The 18,053-nt window shown below is 41.1% G+C and overlaps 2 long non-coding RNA genes across 4 annotated transcripts in view; one reads left to right on the top strand and one right to left on the bottom strand.

The window, feature by feature from the left end:
* Positions 1-18,053, top strand: part of LOC135580135 (uncharacterized) — a 42,023-nt gene that overhangs the window by 11,676 nt on the left and 12,294 nt on the right. For both annotated transcript variants that reach the window (XR_010474402.1, XR_010474403.1), the window contains exons 3-5: positions 3,490-3,546; positions 15,504-15,646; positions 16,916-17,548. This is a non-coding gene — a long non-coding RNA (uncharacterized LOC135580135). The remainder of the gene's footprint in view (positions 1-3,489; positions 3,547-15,503; positions 15,647-16,915; positions 17,549-18,053) is intronic.
* The window catches only part of LOC135580137 (uncharacterized), a 41,048-nt gene continuing 26,260 nt past the window's right edge, over positions 3,266-18,053 (bottom strand). Inside the window, exon 3 of one of the 2 annotated variants that reach the window (XR_010474405.1) lies at positions 3,266-5,141. This is a non-coding gene — a long non-coding RNA (uncharacterized LOC135580137). Of the gene's footprint in view, positions 5,142-12,080; positions 14,843-18,053 lie in introns of those variants that run through there. The other variant, XR_010474406.1, reaches the window with a different exon arrangement.

Below are 18,053 nucleotides of genomic sequence, written 5' to 3'. Positions count from 1 at the left end.
GGGAGAATCACCTCCCTTGACCTGGTCACGCTTCCTTTGATGCAGCCAAGGATACAGTTGGCTTTCTGGGCTGCAAGCGCACATTGCTGGTTCATGTTGAGCTTCTCATAAACCAATATCCTCAAATATTTCTCCTTAGGGCTGCTCTCAATCTGTTCTCTGCCCACCCTGTATCTATGCTTGGGATTGCCCTGACCCATGTGCAGGACCTTGCAATTGGCCTTGTTGACCTTCTTGAGGTTTGCATAGGCTCACTTCCACAGGAATGCTGGGCAGTTAATGACTTAATATGACAAGGAGAGTTACTGCAGGTAGGCAAAAAGAAAAAACACTGGAGTCACTTCAGTCCATCAATTTTTAAATTAATTCCAGAGATCTTATTGTTGTGTACGTTAAAGCTCTGGAAGTAAAATCTCCCTTTGTTTGCTGAGCACAGTATACGTGACAGAGACGTGAAGTTCATTCTTCAAACATAGAATTTGCTCTACTGAGTCTCTAATAATTTGCCTTCTGCAATCTGCTGGGGATTTTTTATTTTAAGAGTTAAATTGATGCAATCAAGTTAAAAGCAGTCATTTATTTACTTCTGTTCGAAACCAAAGTTATTCCTCCTTCATTTTCTATCAGCTGAGACAGTGACTGTGGTAGTATTTTGGCTTTTCACAGAGAATCAAACCCTGCTCTGACTCTCCCTTCTGTTATGCCAACCTTCTGGGAATAGAGAAGAAAAAGGCATACCAAAAATGGGCTTTAAAGGAGAAATAGGTTTCTGCTGAGGGATGAAATGACTCCTACCAACAGAAGTAGGAGTGGGCATAAGGTTTTCATTCACAACACTCCAGAGTCCCAGATACCTTCCATTTGAGTTACAAGTGAGACAAGAGATCTTGTACAGATTCAGTTGTTAAAGGCATTGTTTCCAATGAAAAATTTAGTGAAATGTTCTTTGCTACACAACTTGGCTAGATGAATTTCAGAAGAACAGTGTGCATCTGAAGAGACTGTAAGCTGTAAGGCTTCACCTTTTTTGGAGGACCTGTAATGATCTCAATTCATTTCCTATTCTGTTGGCTCATGTGGGACTTTACAGATTTGCAGTTCGTCACATCGCATCACTGTTGGCCTCTCTGAGGACTACAAAGGTTTCTTCAATAATGAAGAATATCATTCCAGGAAGAGATTTCTCAAATTAGTGGGGTTGCTTACTGTTTTTTCCCCAGGTTTCTTTGCTTTGAAAATGACATTTAACATAATAACACAAGATCAGAAACAGTAATGGAACTGTCCTGCCAGTTTTAGCTTTTAGCCAGGTGAGTACGTTGCAGTCACAGGCTGATTTTCTTTAAGTTTCTAGCTGAACAGTAGATATGGTCTGTGTTTCTCAACTTCAGACCACATACATGGTTGTACTGGAACATTTTTTAGGCATTTTAAGTCTAACAATTTCCTTGCATTTTACAAAATTCTGTGATGCTACTGAGTCAGAGCCTGTGTTTATCCACAAAAACTGTATTTTTGCAATGGAAATTTATTTGAAGCTTTTAAATCACCCCCACATTCACTAGAACATAGTCCCAATGATCCCCAAATTATGGAAGTAGTCTTCATGTGAAGTGTTTTATTTGTTTGGAAGCTTTTTTTGCACCATAAACTGTTTCATTCCAGCAGTCACCTTTCTGGTGAGTTACTTATCTTTCCAGAAACAACAGTTTTGTCTATAACAAAACATATGTGTTGTAGAGAGGATATATTGCTGCACTGAAATATAGGGCACAGAGCAAATGATCTTTCTTCTGATATGTCTCTTTATATAACCAGTGTTGTCATGACAACTGCAGAGCAGAGTTGCCTCTTCAGTAGCAGAGGCATGACTAAGGGCCTTTGTCTTATTGATGAATATGTCTGCAATCCTCAGTCTCTCGGCAACAGAAAACACGAATGCCATCCCACTCAATTTATTCCTACTCACAGAACTTTCTATGTAAATGACACATTACTTATACACATGGAAAACTTTTGAGTCTGCAAGCACTTTGCACTTCACAGCCAAAGCAGCTTTGCAGACCACAGGTGGGTGCAGAAACAACGGAGGGAGGAACAGAGGAGCTGCTCACAACCTTCTCCCTTGTGTGATACAGCAGATTTCACGGATTTTCCCCACTTAGGGGTGAGGGCATCTACCATCCCTTTAGATTCTCAATGAGACTACTCTAATTTTTAGGTGACACCTTGCAGTAAGGATGTGAATAAAACAATAGGTGTACTAAATTATAGAAATAAAAGTCTAGACATATATGTTACTTCCTCATCTCAAGGAATGAACTTATGCCCATTGGATACTTATCTTGTGTCTCAGTTGTGTCACTTTAAGACTGTGGGAAATATACCTTCCTCACTTTCACAGCTACTGTGTTCAATATTTTATTGATGTCTGCAAGATGTTCCTCCCATGAAAAGAAGAGACTGGAACTAGCATTAGCGAGTGACAGAGAAGGAACAGGGAATTAATGTATGCTGCGTTTTACTGATCTACTGTGATGTCCTGCTTTAGCGGACAGGGGTTAAAGGTAGAGTGATTTGACATAAGGCTGGGAGAAATGGTGTGTTGATAAGCTCTTGAGTTAATCTTGCTTCTAAATTTATGGTGGACTCACATTAGTAGCTACATCTCTTCTTGAATTTGACAGAGTCTCACAAATTGCCTTGGACATGCCAGCCTATATCAGGGTAAGCAGCGTATACATTGCATATAACTGAAAAGGTTAGGCAACATCTGGGTCAGAGAGAAAACAGGGAATGGCTGAACATCCAAGAAAATATCCTTAAATATCTCAAAATGAGACAAGTAATCTTTGACAGCTTTGTCTTATCTACCTGTGGTTATGTAAAAAGTCATAGAATCATGAAAGCACAACTAAAGCAGCGGAGTAATCACTTTTTCCTTTTATTTTGTAATTGTCCAGTGTTGTAGCGCAGTACCCAGGTCTTGTCCTCACTGCTAAGAAACTGAGCTTGAAATAGGAAAATATCCTTCTGAAAATAGGAAAACACCCTTCTGTAATATTCACTGTGCAGGGAACAGAACTTAGACAAAGTGTGTTAAGGTCATCTCTGAATACAGAACTTCTTCACACCAGGTTTGCATCAGAGCTCTATTAATTTCCTGGTGTGTGGTCTGTTGTAGGAGGATGCAATGCTCTGTAATGCTCTGGGTATCTGCATAATACAGACAAAAACACATGCTCAGAAATGTATTCCAGTCAACTAGCATGCAAAGACATTTTTTATTTCACAGTCTACCAGTAGCATGTTCAATATTGCAAAATTACACTGATGGTTACTACCATATAGTCTTTTTGGATAGCAGTCTAGAAAGTTTCAAAACATGTAGTTGCTGCTGACCCTCAACAGTCATTGCATGTAACTTCACTGTAATTACATTAACTAGTACATTTTACTGTTTCATATTACCCTGCTGTTGGTCTGCAGGCAGTTTGCTGTGGCTGTGTGGACTGCTAACTTAAGAACTGCTGCCCTGCATTTTGGGTAAGTATTGACTAACCTAGTCCTTGCTTTGAGCAAGCATAGGTGCCTGAATTTCAGGTGGTAATGTTAGGCTCCTTTAACAATCAACAGAGAGAAACAGGCACCTCTTGCTTTCCACAGACTGTAAAGGGAGCCAAAGATGCCTAGCTGTGCTTATTGGTGTCACATACATGAGGTTAACTCCACCATGGTGCCACACTATTGCAAATGGAAGAGTCTGGGAGACAACTGCAGGGGTAGAAGCAGCAAAGTATTACATGTCAGCCAAACTCTGCATGTGTTCACCATTTGATAAAAAAGAATTGCTTGCATTTTCACATTTGCCATTTAAAAAAAAAAAAAAAAAAAAAAAAAAAGAAAAAAGAAGGACTCTGCCAAATTAGGTATTTTGTTCTGTATCATTTGGAATAGGTTCCACATTTTCCTAATGCTTCCTCCCCACTTTTCTGTCTGGAAAGCATTAGCTTAAGTAATTATGTGAAGTGCATAGCTGGGGTAGGTGTACTGGGAACTGGAACCTTTCTGGGCTTGTCTGGCTACAAGGCTCATGCCTTGTCCCACAAGGACCAGCTCTTATGAAAACTCATAAGGATGACACCTGAAGCACCAAAATCAGGAGCAGAGGCACCTCTTTTCTAAGTAGAGTTGTAGTTTCCCTCAGTTTACACAGTTTTAATGAATTCTGAACCTTGCGTGAACTGTTTAGGGAAAAGTGCAAACGACAGCTTTGAGGATGCCACAGAACCTTAAGGATATTACATCTGACAGGATGAAATAGCTTTGAGATCATTTATATTGTCATGTTGACTTATTTACCTGTCATAAACACGGAATTGAAGTATTTCTAAGTTTAGATCTTTACAAAAAGCTTCCAGCATCCATCTTAGAAGTGTATGTAAATAAAGATGCTGTTTGATCACGCTGCAAAGAAATATAACGTCACTCGTCCACTTCAAGAAAGCAGTGGCAAACTTTTCAGGGCTTGAAAACCCCATATTGTGAGTACACATGCCAGATGTGTGGTCTTCTACAGAAAAAGGACTAGCTGACTTCTTCCCACTCTTCTGGCTGGGCTGGTAAGGCCACTAATTAGACATAAAATGCAGAACACCATCTGAGGAGTCATGAGCTATCTCGTTTCTCAGGCAAAGTTTTCTTAAGCAGTCCTTCGCATTTTGTACTTCACTTTCAGGTGTTTCGTGTGTCGATCAACCACCACCGCCCTTGGTACTTTACTAGTATGCTGCTGGGGAAACCATGCATTAGACACACTCTGAATCTGGACACGTTGGGGTGGTTACAGCCAGACAATGCAGGACTGTATGGCCACCTCACAGTGTTGAGATATAATTAAAATTGTTCCTGCCCCACTCTGTTTTCAGCTGCAAGGTGAGGCGCAGTTTGAGAGTGCAGGGTCAGGGATCACACTGTGCCAGGGTGCAGCGAATACTCCATTTGCTTCCATGTCAGTTCTGATGCCAGAAGGGAGCTTCAACAAGGCACACATCAGCAGGGCACTGAAAGGCTCACAGCACTGCTTTCCATTGGTATTGTAAGAAGGACAGTTGCAGGCCCTTTGACCTACCCTTTCACCACTGGAAGAAAATAAGAAGGGAATTGGTCACTATGGGCCTCACTCCAGTTTGCCTTTTCCCCCTCATATGGTAAAATGGCTATACCCCACTGCCTGGGGTCCGCAAGCTGCACAGCCAGGACAAGCCTTCCCTAGCACCCAGCAGTGAAAGCCCAATGAGTTGTTGTTTTTTTTTTTCCACTTGAAACACCAATTTGCAGAAAAAAGTTGCTGAGGGCGGCATGACCCCACTCTCCAGCCCACCAGTCAGGCAGTGGCAGCCTGCCCAGTCACCATGGAAATGGCTGCTGTGCCATGGCCCACTGGGCTCTGCCTCTGCCTTCCCTCTCCTCACAGCTGACCCCTTTGAGGAACTTGAAACACAAAGTACAGCTGTTAGAGAGGATCTGTCTGAAGAAAACAGTACTGTACACAGTCAGGAAGAGGCTAATGGGAGATGCTGTAATTTATTTCGTATTTAACCTGGCCTAATTACAGTGATTAGATGTGGCTGGATACTGGCAAACTCTGTGCAAGGTACTAGGGAGATGGTGCCTGGTGGCTGCTCAGGCTGAGACAGGACTGCTGGTAGGTCTGATGACAGGAGAAATTTTAACTACATTTCCACCGAAGCAGCACTGTATAAAGCAGTGCTTTGTAAGGCTCACTGCTTTACCTATATGCCATACCCACATAGCCATATCATTTACTATCATATTTTTATGGTCAGATCATGTCAGGAACTAGAATTTATTAATATTTTTTTCCCTCTCTAGTTTAGGAAATATGTTTCCATTTATATATGGTATTTTCTTTTAACTAGTCATAAGATGTATCTCACTGTCAGTGTAAACTTATGCAGGGACACTGCTCAGCACAAAGTACAGAAATGGCCTCTTCAAATGCTGAGACTCCTCTTCCTTTTAATTTCTGAGAAATAGAGGGCTCTGGCTTCCTCAGTTTACAAGTCTAATTGGCTTCAAATTTCTGCTTCATTTGTGCGGCCTGGTGGACAACTGAGATCTCTGTGTGTTCTACCAAAGAAGCAGCTATAATTAGAGATTTTTGCTATTCTATTTAGATGCTTGATGACAAATATCTAAAGGTATGGGCATGTGATTTCATGTGCAATTTGGATTTCAGACATTGCTTGTGCAGTATGATCATACAAAGAAGATATTTCAGTATGCCAACACTGCCAATGTGCAATTAACAGAAAAAAATATGTATGTAGGTTTGAAACTGGAACCAGTGAGGCTAAAATCTGCTCTTACACATGACGTTACCTCCTTTGCCTACCAACCACCTTTTCCTCCTTGGTTTTAATAAGAATCCCGTTAGCATGGGAAAACAGGGATGGGAGCAAAATTTGGAGCAAAACTGGAATTTGTTGTGGGATTTTATGGAAATCAGTGGGCCCATATAAAACAGGGGTTCAAGAAGCACACACTTGTGCAATCTCTCCTCTGCCTGAATTGGCCAGGTTTTCTGTGTAAACTTATGAACAAGAAGTCTGGTACCTACTGATAAATTACACTGGTGTTTCTCATCGGCTGAGCCTTAGGAGGTCAGTTACATGTTGGGAGCCTAGCTGAGGAGTGTTTTCTGCCTTAATGGAAAACAGCTGCAGAGGCAAACCTGCCAAAGCTGAGTATGGTAGTAGCAAATCTGCACTAAATAGAGTAATTACTCACTTTTGGAGGAAGCCAAAAAGTAGAAAACCCCTTCCTTAAATGTCCCCAGGGCCTCAAAGAAAATTATGTAAACTCAAAAGCAGATAACTGGAGTTTCTAATCCCATCTCCCCTAGCACAAGCCCGGTAGGAAGAAGACAAACCAGTTTCTCAGGTGTGAGGCTATGGATTATGTGGAAATATTTATCTACACAACAGAAGTACATGCCAGATGTAAACCCTCCCACCAAGCTACACACTAAAGCAGCTCTGTTACTGAAACATTAACCTCAGGCAGAGGAACAGCAGGAAATACATGGAGAGGTGATGTGACCAAAACTTAATCAACTACAGCTGCCACTCAGTGATCATCTGCCTGCTGCCTGTGAGTACATTTGCACCAGCTGCAGCAGTTCAGGAGGAGCTCAGTGGCTGGGCTCACTCCATTGTGTTTCACCTATGTGGCTGAGCAGAAGTCACGGTGAGAGTGGGAGATGGGGAGAGCTGGAGACAGAGGGGAAGGTCAGCTGGAGCAGCAAGCTATGCCTAGGAGCAACTCAGGGACACTGTTGGAGGGAACAGTAGGGTGAAAGAAGACAAAAATCTCTCTCCTTAATTTATTAGAAGACTTTTACAACTTTCAGTGCGTGGCATGGTCTGTCTTACTCAATAGCTACCCCATGGCTAAAGATATGTGTTGGGACTTTCTTCTCTAAGTAAACTAACATCCTGACTTGATGGTCACTCTGTGTCTCATACAGTCATGTACTCCTGTCCAGAATGTGGCGGCTCTCCCCATGCTCCCTTGCGTGCTGTGAGCAGCCACACAGGGTGAGCTTGGGGCAGGATGAGCCGAGCCCCGCAGCGTGTCCTGCAGCAGAGTGGCAACTCACTTTGTTCTCAGTGTTGCAACTCAGGGGGGGTTCTATAAACATCAAAAAGCTGAATTTAAAGGACTTTTCTTACTTCATTCTCCTGTAAGCGTGGACTAACTGTGGGACTGGAGAAACAGTCAATAAGAAACACTTCTCAGCGTCTGTGAAGAGAAATGTCAGTGGGAAACAATTTTCTTCACTGTGAGGATTGTTAGTGCAGTCCACACAAACTTGCCACACCAGCAACAATACACTAAAAACATTTAAAATGTCTTTCCGTGTTGTAAGAATCACAGTGATCCTATGACAAAAGTCAATTGTACATAATACCTGCCGCTGTGAAACGTAAGATAGCACAATGGAAAATCACTGCTAGTGCCAAAGGCCAACAGGACCCCTGACTGGAAACAGCTGACTTGTAATTTTAAGGGCTAAAGCTAAAATATTATTCTGCAGTAACTCCTCAGCATATATCATTAAGTATAGTCAAGTGCAGGCAGTAAAAACCTCCGTATAGGCTGTTCAGAAATATCAGAAGCATAGTACAGAAATAGACCAAGATTTGTTCTCATGAATAGATCCATGAAAAACTTTTGTGAATACATCCAAAACATCTGGAGTTTGAAATTCAGATAAATCAGCACTATCAATCTCCTGCTCCATTTACCTGATACCTCCTACAAATTGTTAGTTAGCTTCCCTTGTCTTGTTACAACATCTCATAATCTATGTAATCTGTATTAGCCTATATGGTCCTTAGTGCAAAAGAATAACCTTCAGCAAGATGCTGAATCTGGAAATATGCTTATTTTTGTATATTGTCTTGTAGTTGCTGTGGCAAATTCATGTCATCTGAAAGAAAACTCAGTTTGCGTTGCTTTCAGTTATACAAATGTACACAGACCTATTGCCATAAAATTTAGTCCCCTTTAATTTAATTTAATTTGAAATACTAGCATCCTCTGCAACTGGCAGGCATATATATAAGTGGATGATTTTTTTACAATGGATTTGTAAATGAGCTTTTGAAAACAGACTGATTCATTTAATGAATGTTCTTAAACTAATTTTAAGCAAAGGAATAGATATTTCAGTTTATTGGATGGATGGATCACCTCCTCTTGACAAGTGTGTCCTGTTTTACCACTTGCTCTTAGTTTTTAATGTGCAGTTGCAGACATTCAGGCCAGCTAGGCTGATGCCCCAGAGGAAGTTAAATCAGCCATGCAATCAAGAATATTCCATGTGTAATTTTGTTTTATTGCTTGCATAATCCAGGCCTGGAATAAAAATCATTTAAAAGATGCTTCCAGAATGCATCTCTGTCTCAAAAATGACTGCAGGAAACAGCTCAAACTGTCCTTGTCTTCATTATCCTGGAACAGTCACAGTCTCTATATGGGACACTGCACTAAAAAAATACAGAACCCAAGCTACCAATACTGTCTAACATACCTTTCTATTTGTCACTAGACAAAGAAATTTGTAAAACCATGATTACCAGTAGTATCTGGTGTTTCAGGCTATAACCAAATGTTAATAACGTGCTTTTGGTCTGCCACTTTAAATGTTTTCAGAATGCAACCAAACAACAAGTTTGTGAGACTGACATTTTGTGCAAAAAAAAATCCCTGTCTTCTCTTTTTAGAAACTGATTCTGAGCTGATTTAGTTTTGCAGAGGTTATAGACAAAACTAGGCTAGGACAACTTCCTTCTCTCCTTTTCCCTTTCTCTAGAGTGTGATGGTGACAACTGAGGCTTGTTGAAAAGGGCAATGTGTTTGTTTAGGTCAAGGGTAGGTGAGGGGCAGCAGAAGTACAACAGCTCTTTCCAACTGTTTCAGAAACAAGAGATGGTGATTTGTTCTGCGTGTTCTGGGTGACATAACTCAGCATTCAGGTGTGGTGCAACAGGTGCTGAGTGTGCAGGAGCACTTGCAGGCACTCCACTCTTCAGACTGACTGTAATCTCCTACTAGAAGCTACTTCACATCTGCTCTGACAAACTGCCAGGGAAGTGAATGAGAAAAGATTGGGGTACAGAGTTGAAGTAAGCACTTGATAAGCCTTTGCACTTTCGAGTGATATCTGAAAGACAAAAGAGACAGATAATGATTCTCTGAGCAGCACTAACTGGCTGATGCACAGTGGTCTATGATTTACTGCTGACTTTGCAGCCCAGAGGAGGATCTAGTGCCCAGGGGAGCACTGGGCTCTCTTCCAAAGTCTTAAGGCTGGGAGATGAACTCTGCCACCCTCCTTGACACCTTCTTTTCCTCAAGAATTCAGATAAGGGAGGAAAATTTTCTTTCCCTTTGGTTCTGTGGAAGCAATTGTCCTTTCTTACCATCATCTTTCACTTTGTACGAAACGTTTGCTTCAACCAAGATATACAGGATTGTTCTTTCATATCTACACCAAGTGAAATATCATGGAAAGTCTTTTTAATACATTTTGTTTAATAGTGCTGGGACATGAACATAAAAATTCTCCAAACCTATATATTGTTCTTCATTAGCAATGGGAACTGATTTTAATGCAGACAAAAAGAGAGACAACCAGTTCATAAGGCTAATATCCATGAGGGTGAAGGAAAGCACACTGGGCCCTGCTCATAGAATCATAGAATAGTTTGGGTTAGAAGGGACCTTCAAAGGTCATCTAGTCCAACCCCCTGCAATGAGCAGGGACATCTTCAACTAGATCAGGTTGCTCAGAGCCCCGTCCAGCCTGGCCTGGAATGTCTCCAGGGATGGGGCATCTGCCACCTCTCTGGGCAGGGTAAGGTTGTCACTGCTCAAAGGTACATGCAACTGGTTGACTCCAGGTCTGGGCCCTGTGGGAAGCCCCTGACAGTACACATACATAGTTGTAAATGGACAAGCAGCTTAGAGGGTAATTGCCTCATCATGTCAGACCAAACATCTTCAGTACAATCAGGAGTCTCTGGTGCACCCATCAGACAGCATTGTCCTGCCAGAGTGAATCCTTGAAGATTCAGCCAATCTGCAGGTACTATTTCTGCAATTTTAGGCATTAAAAATCAGGAGTAGAAGCTGCCTCACTAAAACTGAGTAAAAGAGCAAGAAAATGTTGCCATGTGCCCATATCAGGAATTGGCTGGGTTTCTGTGTTATCCAGACATAATGAGAATGCAAAATAAGTGTGTTTCATTCATAGTATGATATACAGTCCTCACTCTAGTTCCTCAAAGACTTTTGTTCCTTTCATATTATTCACAGAAAGACAGAACAGCTGCCAAATATAAACTAACATAATTACAAAAAACAAAACCTAAATGAATATCTAGACAAAGCTCAGGTCCTTAATTCGGCGCTTGAGTGCTTACATTTCTGTAAAATTTATTGTAAAGCTAGGTAAGCAAATAGGTTTCCGGCTCCAGGACAGCTTTTTAGTTTGGCCCCATGCTGCTCTTGTGGTATTTCAAAGTCTTCCATGTTAGAAACATTGAATTTTCTAGACAAAATGATGCGATTAATCAAATATCCATTTGACTGTTCACACAGCAATTTTAAGAACTGAAATTTCATTTCTTTCGTCTTATAATCCAAACTAGCTTTGAATTCTTCAGACCCTATGGCCCAAATCATCTTATAAGTTAACAAGTTAAATAGGTCATATTAGGATACTATGGATAATTATTCCAATTAGAAAATCAGTGGGCACTTCTTTGTTGTCCCTTGATTGTCCACACAGAAAATAAATCAGGGGTGGCAAATAGCATGCAGATTGGCTGGAGAACAGTGCATGTTTGCATATGATCCCTCCTTATGTTATAATTTGAGCCATGAGCTATCAGTTGTTTGGGAGACTGTGGAACACTTCAGAATACAACAGCTAAACATAGTATTGACATAGTTAATGGGACTTCTGAAAATACAAGAATAAAATAGTAAATACTGTATGTAAAACTAAGCACTTTAATGGAGCTGATGAAATGACCCTGTTGAAGAAATATTTTTACCTGATTGCAACACAATGGCATTGTGGAAATGAAATGAGAAAACCAGTGTATGTATTAAGCTTTTGAGAAAACTTGATGTGTCTCCCTCAAATGTCCTTGTTCCAACAAAATCAGATCTTCTAATGGAAAAAAATGTGCCATGAGATTTTCCCATCAATTCTCATTTCATTATTCTAAATCTCCTATGCCTTTTTGAAAATTTCATTTGTGTTTTCTATTGTAGAAACATTTTTGTGCTCCAAAAGATATAGAGAATGGACTGTCTATTTTTTTCAAGAAACAAATGCTTAAAATATATTCTGAGGTTTAATTTTAGGAGCAACTCATGAGGAAGAACTCCATTCTTACGCAAGTTGTGTATGTACCATGCAGTAATGTTGCTACAACATGACACATAGAGAATGTTTCCTAAGAAAACCAAAAGTCAAATGACAAGTTCTTGAGCATTTTATTTGTAGTTCCTTGCAGATGAAGGAATTGATTTGCTTACATAACCAAGATATACATGTTTGCTAATATTAATTTAAATCTTCAGTTGTGGAAATCTTCTTCCCAGTGCATGTTGAGCCAATATCAAATGTTTGTGTCAGCCAGACTTGGCAGAGGCATGGGCAAGCCTGTCTGCTCACTCTAGACCTTGAGTGATGTGACTCCCATGTTTAATGGAGGACCTCATATTTGTTTGCTCCTCCTACCCTGACTCAGGTGTTGTTTTTTATGGTCCAATGACTTTTGTTATCAACTGATTCTGTCTGAATTAGTGTGCAATGGAAGAGTTTTGGGGAAAGAAACTTCACGCTGTCTTTCTATTAAAATCTACTATAAAATCTACTATCCCCAGGTTCCAGTATAGGTTGGGAAATTACATATTAGAGAGCAGCGTAGGGGAAAGGGACCTGGGGGTCCTGGTGGACAGCAGGATGACCATGAGCCAGCACTGTGCCCTTGTGGCCAGGAAGGCCAATGGCATCCTGGGGTGTATTAGAAGGGGGGTGGTTAGTAGATCGAGAGAGGTTCTCCTTCCCCTCTACTCCGCCCTGGTGAGACCACATCTGGAATATTGTGTCCAGTTCTGGGCCCCTCAGTTCAAGAAGGACAGGGTGCTGCTGGAGAGGGTCCAGCGTAGGGCAACACAGATGATTAAGGGAGTGGAGCATCTCCCTTATGAAGAAAGGCTGACGGAGCTGGGTCTCTTTAGTTTGGAGAAGAGGAGACTGAGGGGTGACCTTATTAATGTTTATAAATATATAAAGGGTGAGTGCCATGAGGATGGAGTCAGGCTCTTCTCGGTGGCAAACAATGATAGGACAAGGGGCAATGGGATCAAGCTGAAACACAAGAGGTTCCACTTAAATTTGAGAAGAAACTTCTTCTCAGTGAGGGTGACAGAGCACTGGAACAGGCTGCCCAGGGAGGTTGTGGAGTCTCCTTCTCTGGAGACATTCAAAACTCGCCTGGACATGTTCCTGTGCGACCTCACCTAGGTGTTCCTGCTCCAGCAGGGGGATTGGACTAGATGATCTTTTGAGGTCCCTTCCAATCCCAAACATACTGTGATACTGTGATACTGTGATACTGTGATAATGGCTACAGAAATGCCTTTGTCAGGACATCTGTGGAAGGGGGTTTTGGGATGGTGAAGCAGAACCTTAATAACTTAGTAAAATATGTGTTCTGAGTGCTGCTCTCCCTGCTCTTAAAACAGAGCAGAAGTCATACAATTTAGAATCCAACCTTCTTTGCAACTTTTCTGCGGGTAGAGACTGGAAAATAACTCTCCCAAAGCTGACTCCAGGTTTGTGGCCAAAAAGTAGTAAGTAGTGAAGTCTTTGAAACCTTGTAGAGCAGTTAAAATCAACAGCTAAGTCTTCATCTGTTGCAAAAAATAGTGGAATATGGAGTTTGATGGGCGGGTTTTGTAGTCTGCTGTAATTCTCTTTATATAGATGCCTTTTGCTCTGAAATGATCTGTTTAAAATTGTTAAACAGCAGACAATAGGGTTCAGAAACTCCATTAGCAGTCAAATAATTCTTAATTCTTGCAGGTAAATTGTGGTTACTTGTGTGCAGTCATCCGCCTGACTTATAATCACAAAAGCAAACTGTGAGCTATATTTATAATCACTTTCCTGTGCAAAATGGCAAAATTCTGGTTTTGACAGCAAGCTAATAAAGTTACCTGAAAACAAGAACAGTGCACTCTAAATAATTCTGTTGAAAATTACATTACAAATCAAGGATATTTTAAAACCATAAACCCCAGACTTTGTCATTATCATGTTTATTCCTATACCTGGACTTGTATTTCTGATTCTCTCCCTTTTCTTCACTGCAGAAATAGCTTTAGCGTTCCTATTTCTTTAATAAATCGTCATTGCTAGCAGCCCACTGCTCAAGAGCTGCAAAATAACGGACTGATCTTTTCATGCAGCAGGGAGGAAAAAGTCTATCTTGACACAAATTCTAGTTTTAAGTATTCTGAAGGACAAGGAGGAAGAAAAATATTATTCCCTATTCTCCTTTGATTGGTGAGGTAGCTGGACACTAAAATAGTCATTAGTTCTAGAATTGTTTTCCTCCAGTTATGTCACCTATCTACCTTACAAAAAACGTGTTGTAATTTAGAATAAATACTAACAAATTGAGACGCTTTGAATATGCACCTTGGTGCTGTTGAATAATCCAGTGTTAGTGCACTAAGTAATTTTAGAAGTGAGGGAGATCTTTGAAATGAAAATTATTGGCTCCTGGTTCTGTAAGTGTCATTTTTTAAAACTGGAGTTGATGCCAACAAGATGTATGACTCTTGACGGAGATGATCTATCTTCCCAATAATCTTTCTGTATTGATTGTTTCCTGTAAATTTAGGACAAATTTAAGTCAATTGGATCTTCAAATGTGCTTAAATATGAAAATTATTTTTCTGCTTCAGAGGCACTTTTACAATCCATTTTAATCAGGACACATGTTATTATTCTGTGACAGGTAAAATGTTTAAAAAATGCTTTTTAGAACAAACTCCATCAAACTCAAGCCCTCAGCACCCTGCAGTGTGTGCAGGACTTCACAGCAGTTATTGAAGAGGCAGTAAATATTCAGAGCTGTGTCAGGATTTAGCTGATGTCATTATCTCTGTCCGAAAGGGATGGAGAGACTGTGCCTGGATGTTGTTCAAGCTTCAAATATGTCACCTAATTATAAGGAAAGAAGTAGCACCTTATTTAATTGCCTGGGTAAGCAGTAGCTGGCATGACAGCCAGACCCCGTCCAGAGATGGTATAACTTGATTCTCTTCTACATGTGCTTCACGTCAACATCTTTATAACTGTTCTCAAGGCGAGTGTAAGGGAGCAGAGAGTATAAGCAGCCTCCTGCCACACAGCAGGGAAACTCAACTGCTATGGAAACAAGAGCAGCTTAGTGAAAGGAGAGTTTACTGGATAGGTTTTTACAATCTGCTTGACATTTTACAGCTGCATGGGGAAAAGAAGAAGTTAAAAACCACTGAAGCATTACCACATCTTCTTCTGCATTTACCTGTTGACAGCCTAGTTAAGAATGGGTTTGCACACCATAAAATGACCTTGGCACTTGGTGTTGTCTCGTGGAGCAGCGTTGATGTGTCAGGCATTGTCCAGGCCTGGGTTCCAGCCTCAGTTATCTTACAAGCCAAATAAATTTTACCTGACATTTACCAAAAAACCGCCAAAAAAAAAAAAAACAAAAAACCCACCCCGTTTTACAGAAAAATAAATGGTGAGTTTTATTACTGTATTTAACTTTTGCGTGTGCTTTGACTTCATCCAGGAGTGTCTGTTTGAAGACAGCGTTATTTCTACCTTTTTTCCGCAGATAAAATTAAGAAGCACTGGTCACCTGGAAAGAAACTTCATTGTCATGATTTCCAGAGCAGAGCTGCAGAAGTGCTTAGATAACCTGCAGAGAAACAATGTCTCTCCTGCATACTGGTGTGAAGCACATTTCTGCACTCTAAGGTTTGTCATCAGAATTTGGCAGGCTGGAATTTTTGTGGACTGGTTATTACACTGTTCACCTCTCTGCACCACAGCTGCCTCTATCCCTTTACAATGATGTAAAGTGAAAATGTGCTGTCATGTTTGTCATAATGTAAAAAGATTTATAAAGAAAAAAATGCCAGCTGTTGGAAATAACTTAAATATTTGTGCTCATCACTCATTATGAGTGATTACATTTGGTTTTCTGTCCATCTTGTTTATGCACAATTCTGAACCAGACCTGGCCAATAATATGAAGTACTTGCCACCTTTAATGCCAAATTTGAAGATATGGGACACCCAGACATGCTTCCTATGTAGTATTACACAGACTGCTTTCTATTAATATTGATTAAAATAAATAACTTACAGAAAAATTCATAAAGAAAAATTAGAAACTATTTATGGAATCAACATGAAGTATCAAAAAAAAAATTTCTCTTGCATGAGCAATACAAGTAAATAGTTCATGCAGTGAACAGAGGAACCTGCCTCAATCTGTATACAGATTGGGAGAGAATGGGTAATCCAATATAAGAAATGAAACTGCTGCTAAGTGGGAAGGAATATATGAAATATGCACATGGTACTTCAGACAGCAAGGACTTGATTCAGGTGCATAAACACAAGGACCTAATACTGTTTGAGTTACCTTGTGATATCCTGGTCATACTCAGTTTTAGGTAAGTGACTTTATCTACAGTTAAATAAAATGTTTCCTACACATGTACACCTCAGGAAGCTGAGACCATATGAACTTCTGATAAAATCACATGTATTTGCAATAGCTTATGGAGAACACTTGTGCAAAGGATCACTAAACTGAAGGTGTATAGCACAAATTTCTCAAATAATTCGATGTGACATATTATCTTTACCAATTTTTCATATTTCTGTCCAGATGTAGCTACTGAAATTATAGCGCCCTGAAAACCTACATAGAGAGTGAATTGATATTGCTTGCCTATGTTCCTTGTATTTGCACAGCCAGCTCTAAATGAATTGTTTATAGACTCCGTCTTCTGAAAAATGAGGTGCATAACTGGTTCTGAACTTCTGTAATTTTCTGTTCACTGATCAACCAAACACTAACAAGTCAGACTCTTCCACAGTCTTCGAAAAGGGGCTCTAACCTTATATCCATTTTACAGAGAGCTGAAAACAGAGACAAAACGGAAGATAATAACCTGTCAAGTTCAATCTTCAAACTTGAAACATATGCCCTATGAATGCTCTTTTCTTCTCCAGGTCTCTGTGGAAGCCTAGGAATCTTCTGGCTACAGTGAAGCTGCTGCCACGTGGATTCTGCTGGCCATTTTGTGGATGAGTGTTGTCTCATTTACTTGTGCAGCCTGTTGATCCTCCCTTGCACACTGCTGGCACTATGAGTTTTCTGCAGCAGAGGCTGGTTTCTTGTCCTGTGATACTCCAGCAACCAGCACAATGGGGACTCTGGTCATGGTTGAGGATGTAGGGGGCACAGTACCACAAGAAGTAATACAGACACTGTGAAACATGTGTTCAGAATAGCAGAATAACCAAGAACATTTTGCAGACCTCTGTGCCAAGGCCTGAACTTTGTTCACTCATCTGTTGAATTTTCTTAGTGACATGCTCAATTACACACCAGTGCCCCTGGCCCCACCCCTCCGGGGTTTCACACCGAACACAACACCGGCAGCCTCAGTGCCGCGCTCCTGGTCTCGAACCCTGGGCTCAAGCAATCTGACAGACTCTGCCTCCGGACGCAGCTGGGACAGCAGGCGCACGCCACCGCGCCCGGCAACTGGACTGCGAGCTGGCTGAAGGGAAGAAGCCAGAGAGTCGTGGTCAATGGTGCAGAGTCTAGTCAAGGCCAGTATCTAGTGGAGTGCCTCAGGGGTCAGTACTGGGCCCGGTATTATTCAATATTCTCATTAACAATTTGGACGAGGGAATGGAGTGTGCTATCAGCAAGTTTGCTGATGACACTAAGCTGGGAGGTGTGGCTGACACGCCAGAAGGCTGTGCTGCCATCCAGCGGGACCTGGACAGGCTGGAGAGTTGGGCGGGGAAAAATTTTATTAAATATAACAAGAGAAAGTGTAGAGTCTTACATCTGGGAAGGAACAACCCCAGGTTCCAGTATAAGTTGGGGAATGACCTATTAGAGAGCAGCGTAGGGGAAAGGGACCTGGGAAAGGGACAGAAGGATGACCATGAGCCAGCACTGTGCCCTTGTGGCCAAGAAGGCCAATGGCATCCTGGGGTGTATTAGAAGAGGGGTGGTTAGTAGGTCAAGGGATGTTCTCCTTCCTTTGCTCTGACGAGACCACACCTGGAATCTTGTGTTCAGTTCTGGGCCCCTCAGTTCAAGAAGGACAGGGAACTGCTGGAGAGGGTCCAG

This window comes from Columba livia, chromosome 1, assembly GCF_036013475.1.
Source record: "Columba livia isolate bColLiv1 breed racing homer chromosome 1, bColLiv1.pat.W.v2, whole genome shotgun sequence".
In the NCBI taxonomy this organism is placed as follows: Eukaryota; Metazoa; Chordata; class Aves; order Columbiformes; family Columbidae; genus Columba; species Columba livia.
This window is presented reverse-complemented; position numbering and strand designations above follow the sequence as displayed.